We start from the raw sequence: 7,483 nt of genomic DNA, 5'->3' as shown, positions 1-7,483 counted from the left end.
ATGGATTGGAGCCCACCAGTCTCCTCTGTTCATGGGATTTCCTAGGCAAGAATACTGGAGTGGCTTGATCTCCAGGGGATCATCCTGGCCCAGGGATCGAATCCACATTTCCTCTGTCTCCTACATTGCAGGCAGATTCTTTACCTGCTGAGCCCTCAGGGAAGCTCCTCCATAATGCTACATAAGCTCTAAATCAACATCCAATATATGGTGCTATTTCTCCCAAAGCCAAGATTCACAGGTCCAGAAGTCAAGGAGTACAAATGGTCATGGGTCCACTCAATATTACCCTTGGTACCTACTAGTAAAATTTTTGCTATGTGTTCTTGAGACTATATACTCTGCTGGACTGAAGGTCTTAGTCCCAGAGGAAGGAATGCTTTCACCAGGAGACAACAATTATTCCACTGACCAGGAAGTTAATAATGCTGCCACCGTCATGCTTCTGAATCAACAAAGAAGGGAATTTCAGTATAAGCTTGGGAAGCATCTCACACCAAGAGGAAATTGTACTACTCTACAATGGAAGCAAGGAAGAGTAAGTCTTGAATACAGTCAATCTCTTAGGGTGACACTTAGCATCACCATATCTTGGGATTAAAGTCAATAGAAAACTACACTAACCGAATCCAGGCAGGATCAGTAATGGCCAAGACCCTTCAGGAATGAAGGTTTGGATTCCCCTACTGGTTAAAGAGCCATGACCAGCTGAGGTGCTTGGTGAAGAAAAGGGAACACAGAAGGAAAAAGTAGTTATAAATACTAGCTAAAACCATGTGACCAGTTGCAGAAATTAGGGCTGTCTCTCGGATATATATATGTATACACAGGCAGGCTTGCTCTCCTTCCTCTCTTAGTTCCTCATTGTCACTCAGTTGTATCTGACTCTTTGCAACCCCATGGACTGCAGCATGCCAGGCTTCCCTGTCCTTCACCATCTCCCAGAGCTAATTAAAACTCGTGTCCATTGAGTCAGTGATGCCATGAAACCATCTTGTCCTCTGTCCTCCCCTTCTCCTCCTGCCTTCAGTCTTTCCCAGCATCAGGGTCAGTTCTTTGCATCAGGTGGCCAAAGTACTGGAGCTTCAGCTTCAGCATCAGTCCTTCCAATGAATATTCAGGACTGATTTCCTTTACAATTGACTGGTTTGATCTCCTTGGAGTCCAAGGGACTCTCAAGAGTCTTCTCCAACACCAAAGTTCAAAAGCATCATCAATCCTTTGGTGTTCAGCCTTCTTTGTGGTCCAACTCTCACATCTATACATGACTACTGGAAAAATCACATCTTTGACTAGACGGACCTTTGTCGGCAAAGTGATATCTCTGCTTTTTAATACACTGTTTAGGTTGGTCATAGCTTTTCTTCCAAGGAGCAAGTCACCATCTGAAGTCACTATCTGCAGTGATTATGGAGCCCCCCAAAAATAAAGTGTCTCACTGTCTCCATTGTTTCCCCATCTATTTGCCATGAAGTGATGGGAACAAGATGCCATGATCTTGTTTTTCTGAATGTTGAGTTTTAAGCCAGGTTTTTCACTCTCCTGTTTCACTTTCATCAAGAGGCTGTTTAGTTCCTCAAAATAGACTGACTTTATAACATATATTTAAGTATTAACATCATCATATAAGCTATAGATTATTAAAGAGAAGACTGTCACTCAAGAACTTGACCTACTTTATTGGTGAAGCAGTCAGTGCATTTTCAATTGTACACAGGATTGTGCTTGTGCTTAGTCACTCAATCATTTCTGACTCTTTGCAACCCCAAGGACTGCAGCCTCCCAGGCTACTCTGTGCATGGGGGTTTTCCAGGCAGGAATACTGGGGTGCGTTGCCTTTCCCTCCTCCAGGGAATCGTCCCAACCCAGGGATCAAACCCTGGCGTCCTGAATTGCAGGCAGATTCTTTACCAGCAGAGTTACCAGGGAAGCCCGTACACAGGACAGTTGTGGCATAATGGCCAGAACTGTGGTCTTATTAATCTCATTGGTTGCATACTAAGTATGATTTAAGGAGATGAGTGTGGGTGCCAAATTAACAAAAGGAGGAGATGTGAAGGGTAATTGTATGTGGCAGTTCTGAGTGAGCCATGGGTGCCTAGATTCTATCTCATTGAGGGGGAATTATTTTGAGTATGTTTCTGGATAAGATTAGCTCTTGAATCAGCAAACCTAATAAAGTAAACGGCCCTGCCCAATGTGGTTGGGCATCATCCAATCTGCTGAGGGCTGCTTAGAACAAAATGTGGAGGGAGGAAAAATTTGCCTCTTTTTCCTGCCTCACTAGTTGAGCTGTGACATCTCATCTCCAGCATCAGTCTGAAATCACATCGTCATTTATTCTGGTCTCAGTCCTTCATCAGTTCTGTTCAGTTCAGTTCAGTCGCTCAGTCATGTCTGACTCTACTTGGACTGAAATATACGACCAGCTTCCCTAGTTCTCCATGATGCGGGTGGCATATTGTTATACTTCTCAGTCTCCATATCACGTAAGCCAATTTCTCATAATAAATCACCTAAGTATACAAAATACACAGCCACACATATCCTATTGGTTCAGGTTCAATGGAAAACCCTAACACTAGGTTTATCTCCTAAACATTCTAATTCATTTCTGGAATGGAATCAGGAAAAAGTGTTTTTTAAGGAGCACCCCAAGTGATGGTCAGGATAAGGAAAGTTCCAAAGCTCTGACTTAAGCAAACTATTTATCTTGGGATTTATCCATAATTGGCTCAGTGAGTCTAATAAGGTCAAATAACCCTTCTAAAACTCTATTCTTTGTAAGAAAAATATGGGAACTATAATAAATTCCAATCATTACATATTCTCTAAGAACCTTCCTTTATGAATATGCGTTTTCCAAAATAAAATATTTGGGGAAGGTGAGCCCAGGTGATAACTGAATTTTTACATATTGGATAACTTGTTTTATTTAGTCAGAAATGTTGAACTTACAACTAATTATCCCACTAGACTATGAATAGTTGTAAAATAAGTATGTCAGTCTTAAAAAACATTTGGAGAAAAAAAAAAAAACTTTCAACATCAGTAGGTTTGGGAAAGTAAGAATTTAGTGTTTTACAACTAGATGTTTGTCACAGTCCTATACCTACGCACAGAGCATAGCTAAACAATGTCAGGGCAGAAAGGTAATAACCAGGAGAAAATCAAGAGATTTTTAGCTGTAATTGCATTAGTTCAGAGCCTTGAGATGCTAAAAATTCAATGCCCCACAACTATTAGGAGAAAAATCAGTGACAAATTAGCCTTATTGGAAAATGTTGGATGTTTAAATGAAAATAGAAGGAAGTACCTGGGGCAAACAAGTCAGCAAAAACAAGACTGGGAGCTGACTGTGTGGTTCAGATCATGAAGGCTTTACGGCAAAATTCAGACTTAAATTGAAGAAAGAAAGGAAAACCACTAGACCATTCAGGTATGACCTAAATCAAATCCCTTATGATTATACAGTGGAAGTGACAAATAGATTCAAAGGATTAGATCTGACAGACAGAGGGCCTGAAGAACTATTGACAGAGGTTCATGACATTGTACAGGAGGCAGAGATCAAGACCATCCCCAAGAAAAAGAAATGCAAAAAAGGCAAAATGGTTGCCTGAGGAGGCCTTACAAATACCTGAGAAAAGAGAAGTGAAAGGCAGAGGAGAAAAGGAAAGATACCTATTAGAATTCAGAGTTCCAAAGAATAGCAAGGAAAAGATAAGAAAGCCTTCCTCAGGGATCAATACAAAGAAATAGAGGAAAACAACAGAATGGGAAAGACCAGAGATCTCTTCAATAGAGATACCAAGGGAACATTTCATGCAAAGATGGGCTCGATAAAGGACAGAAATGGTATGGACCTAACAGAAGCAGAAGATATTAAGAAGAGGTGGCAAGAATACACAGAAGAACCGTACAAAAAATATCTTCACAACCCAGATAATCACAATGGTGTGATCACTCACCTAGAGCCAGACATCCTGGAATGTGAACTCAAGTGGGCCTTAGAAAGTATCACTACGAACAAAGCTAGTGGAGGTGATGAAATTCTAGTTGAGCTGTTTCAAATCCTGAAAGATGATGCTGTGAAAGTGCTGCACTCAATATGCCAGCAAATTTGGAAAACTCAGCAGTGGCCACAGGCCTGGAAAAGGTCAGTTTTCATTGCAATCCCAAAGAAAGGTAATGCCAAAGAATGCTCAAACTATCGCACAATTACACTCATCTCTCATGCTGGCAAAGTAATGCTCAAAATTCTCCAAGCCAGGCTTCAACAGTACGAAAGGTTGTTACTGAACCATGAAAGACGCCAGGATTCTTGGCCTCCGGAGAAGAATTCAATCCGAGCCCAGAGACAAGGCTTATCACTCAGAGCTTTTGTGTAATAAAGTTTTATTAAAGTATAAAAGAGATAAAGAACATGTCTGACACAGACATCAGAAGGGGGCAGAAAGAATACCCCCTTGCTAGCGTTAGCAATGGAGTTATATACCTTTTAATTAGTTATTACAATGAATCAAAAGAATGTCTCAAGTTTCGTGAAAAATTTACCAGACCCACTCCCACAATTTACATTTTAGGATAACAAGATCAGAATTTAACAATACAAAGGTCCTACCAGACCTACTCCCATAATATACATTCTAAGATGTCAGGATTAGTCAGAAGGTTTTCAGGAAGGAGAAACCGACCTTAAGCAGGATACATTGTTGTTGCATAATCCCTAGTACAGAGTTTAAACTGAGTTGTGTAATTGACTAAAACTAAACCTTTTCATTATAGAGGACTGGAATGCAAAAGTAGGAAGTCAAGAAACATCTGGAGGAACAGACAAATTTGGCCTTAGAGTACGGAATGAAGCAGGGCAAAGGCTAATAGAGTTTTGCCAAGAGAATGCTCTGGTCATAACAAATACCCTCTTCCAACAACACAAGAGAAGACTCTACACATGAACATCACCAGATGGTCAACACCAAAATCAGATTGATTATATTCTTTGCAGCCAAAGATGGAGAAGCTGCATACAGTCAGCAAAAACAAGACTGGGAGCTGACTGGCTCAGATCATGAACTCCTTATTGCCAAATTCACAGTTAAATTGAAGAAAGTAGGGGAAACCACTGAACCATTCAGGTATGACCTAAATCAAATCCCTTATGATTATGATTATAAAGTGGAAGTGAGAAATAGATTTAAGGGACTAGATCTGATAGACAGAGTGCCTGATGAACTACGGATGGAGGTCCTTGACACTGTACAGGAGACAGGGGTCAAGATCATCCCCAAGGAAAAGAAAGCAAATTGGCTGTCTGAGGAGGCCTTACAAATAGCTGTGAAAAGAAGAGGAGTGAAAAGCAAAGGAGAAAAGGAAAGATATCAGCATCTGAATGCAGAGTTCCAAAGAATAGCAAGAAGAGATAAGAAAGCCTTCTTCAGTGATCAATACAAAGAAATAGAGGAAAACAACAGAATGGGAAAGACCAGAGATCTCTTCAAGAAAACTAGAGATACCAAGGGAACATTTCATGCAAAGATGGGCTTGATAAAGGACAGAAATGGTACGGACCTAACAGAAGCAGAAGATCTTAAGAAGAAGTGGCAAGAATATACAGAAGAACTGTACAAAAAAGATCTTCACGACCCAGATAATCACGATGGTGTGATCACTCACCTAGAGCCAGACATCCTGGAATGTGAAGTCAAGTGGACCTTAGAAAACATCACTACGAACAAAGCTAGTGGAGGTGATGGCATTCCAGTTGAGCTCTTTCAAATATTGAAAGATGATGCTGTGAAAGTGCTGCACTCAATATGCCAGCAAATTTGGAAAACTCAGCAGTGGCCACAGGACTGGAACAGGTCAGTTTTCATTGCAATCCCAAAGAAAGGCAATGCCAGAGAATGCTCAAACTACTGCACAATTGCACTCATCTCACACGCTAGTAAAGTAATGCTCAAAATTCTCCAAGCCAGGCCTCAGCAATATGTGAACCGCAAAAGTCCAGATGTTCAAGCTAGATTTAGAAAAGGCAGAGGAACCAGAGATCAAATTGCCAACATCCGCTGGATCATGGAAAAAGGAAGAGAGTTCCAGAAAACATCTAGTCCAGTTCAGTTCAGTTCAGTCGCTCAGTCGCGTCTGACTCTTTGCGACCCCATGAATCACAGCACACCAAGCCTCCCTGTCCATCACCATCACCCGGAGTTCACTCAGACTCACGTCCATTGAGTCAGTGATGACATGCAGCCATCTCATCCTCTGTCGTCCCCTTCTCCTCCTGCCCCCAATCCCTCCCAGCATCAGAGTCTTTTCCAATGAGTCAACTCTTCGCATGAGGTGGCCAAAGGACTGGAGTTTCGGCTTTAGCATCATTCCTTCCAAAGAAATCCTAGGGTTGATCTCCTTTAGAATGGACTGGTTGGATCTCCTTGCAGGCCAAGGGACTCTCAAGAATCTTCTCCAACACCACAGTTCAAAACATCAATTCTTCAGCGCTCAGCCTTGTTCACAGTCTAACTCTCACATCCATACATGACCACAGGAAAAACCATAGTCTTGACTAGACGGATCTTAGTCAGTAAAGTAATGTCTCTGCTTTTGAATATGCTATCTAGGTTGGTCATAACTTTTCTTCCAAGGAGTAAGCATCTTTTAATTTCATGGCTGCAATCACCATATTTCTGCTTTATTGACTATGCCAAAGCCTTTGACTGTGTGGATCACAATCAACTGTGGGAAATTCTGAAAGAGATGGGAATACCAGACCACCTGATCTGCCTCTTGAGAAACCTGTATGCAGGTCAGGAAGCCACAGTTAGAACTGGACATGGAACAACAGACTGGTTCCAAATAGGAAAAGGAGTACATCAAGGCTGTATATTGTCACCCTGCTTATTTAACTTATATGCAGAGTACATCATGAGAAAGGCTGGGCTAGAAGAAGCACAAGCTGGAATCAAGATTGCCAGGGGAAATACCAATTACCTCAGATATGCAGATGATACCACCCTTATGGCAGAAAGTGAAGAGGAACTAAAAAGCCTCTTGATGAAAGTGAAAGAGGGAATTGAAAACGTTGGCTTAAAGCTGAACATTGAGAAAACGAAGATCATGGCATCTGGTCCCATCACTTCCTGGGAAATAGATGGGGAAACAGTGGAAACAGTGTCAGACTTTACTTTCTGGGGCTCCAAAATCACTGCAGATGGTGATTGCAGCCATGAAACTAAAAGACTCTTACTCCTTGGAAGGAAAGTTATGACCAATCTAGACAGCATATTCAAAAGCAGAGACATTAAGTTGCCAACAAAGGTCCATCTACTCAAGGCTTTGGTTTTTCCAGTGGTCATGTATGGATGTGAGAGTTGGACTGTGAAGAAAGCTGAGTGCCAAAGAATTGATGCTTTTGAACTGTGATGTTGGAGAAAACTCTTGAGAGTCCCTTGGACTGCAAGGAGATCAGTCCTGAGTGTTTATC

Source organism: Capra hircus, chromosome 7 (assembly GCF_001704415.2).
Source record: "Capra hircus breed San Clemente chromosome 7, ASM170441v1, whole genome shotgun sequence".
NCBI classification, from domain to species: Eukaryota; Metazoa; Chordata; class Mammalia; order Artiodactyla; family Bovidae; genus Capra; species Capra hircus.
The sequence above is the reverse complement of the archived record's forward strand: the minus strand, read 5'-3'. Positions refer to the sequence as shown.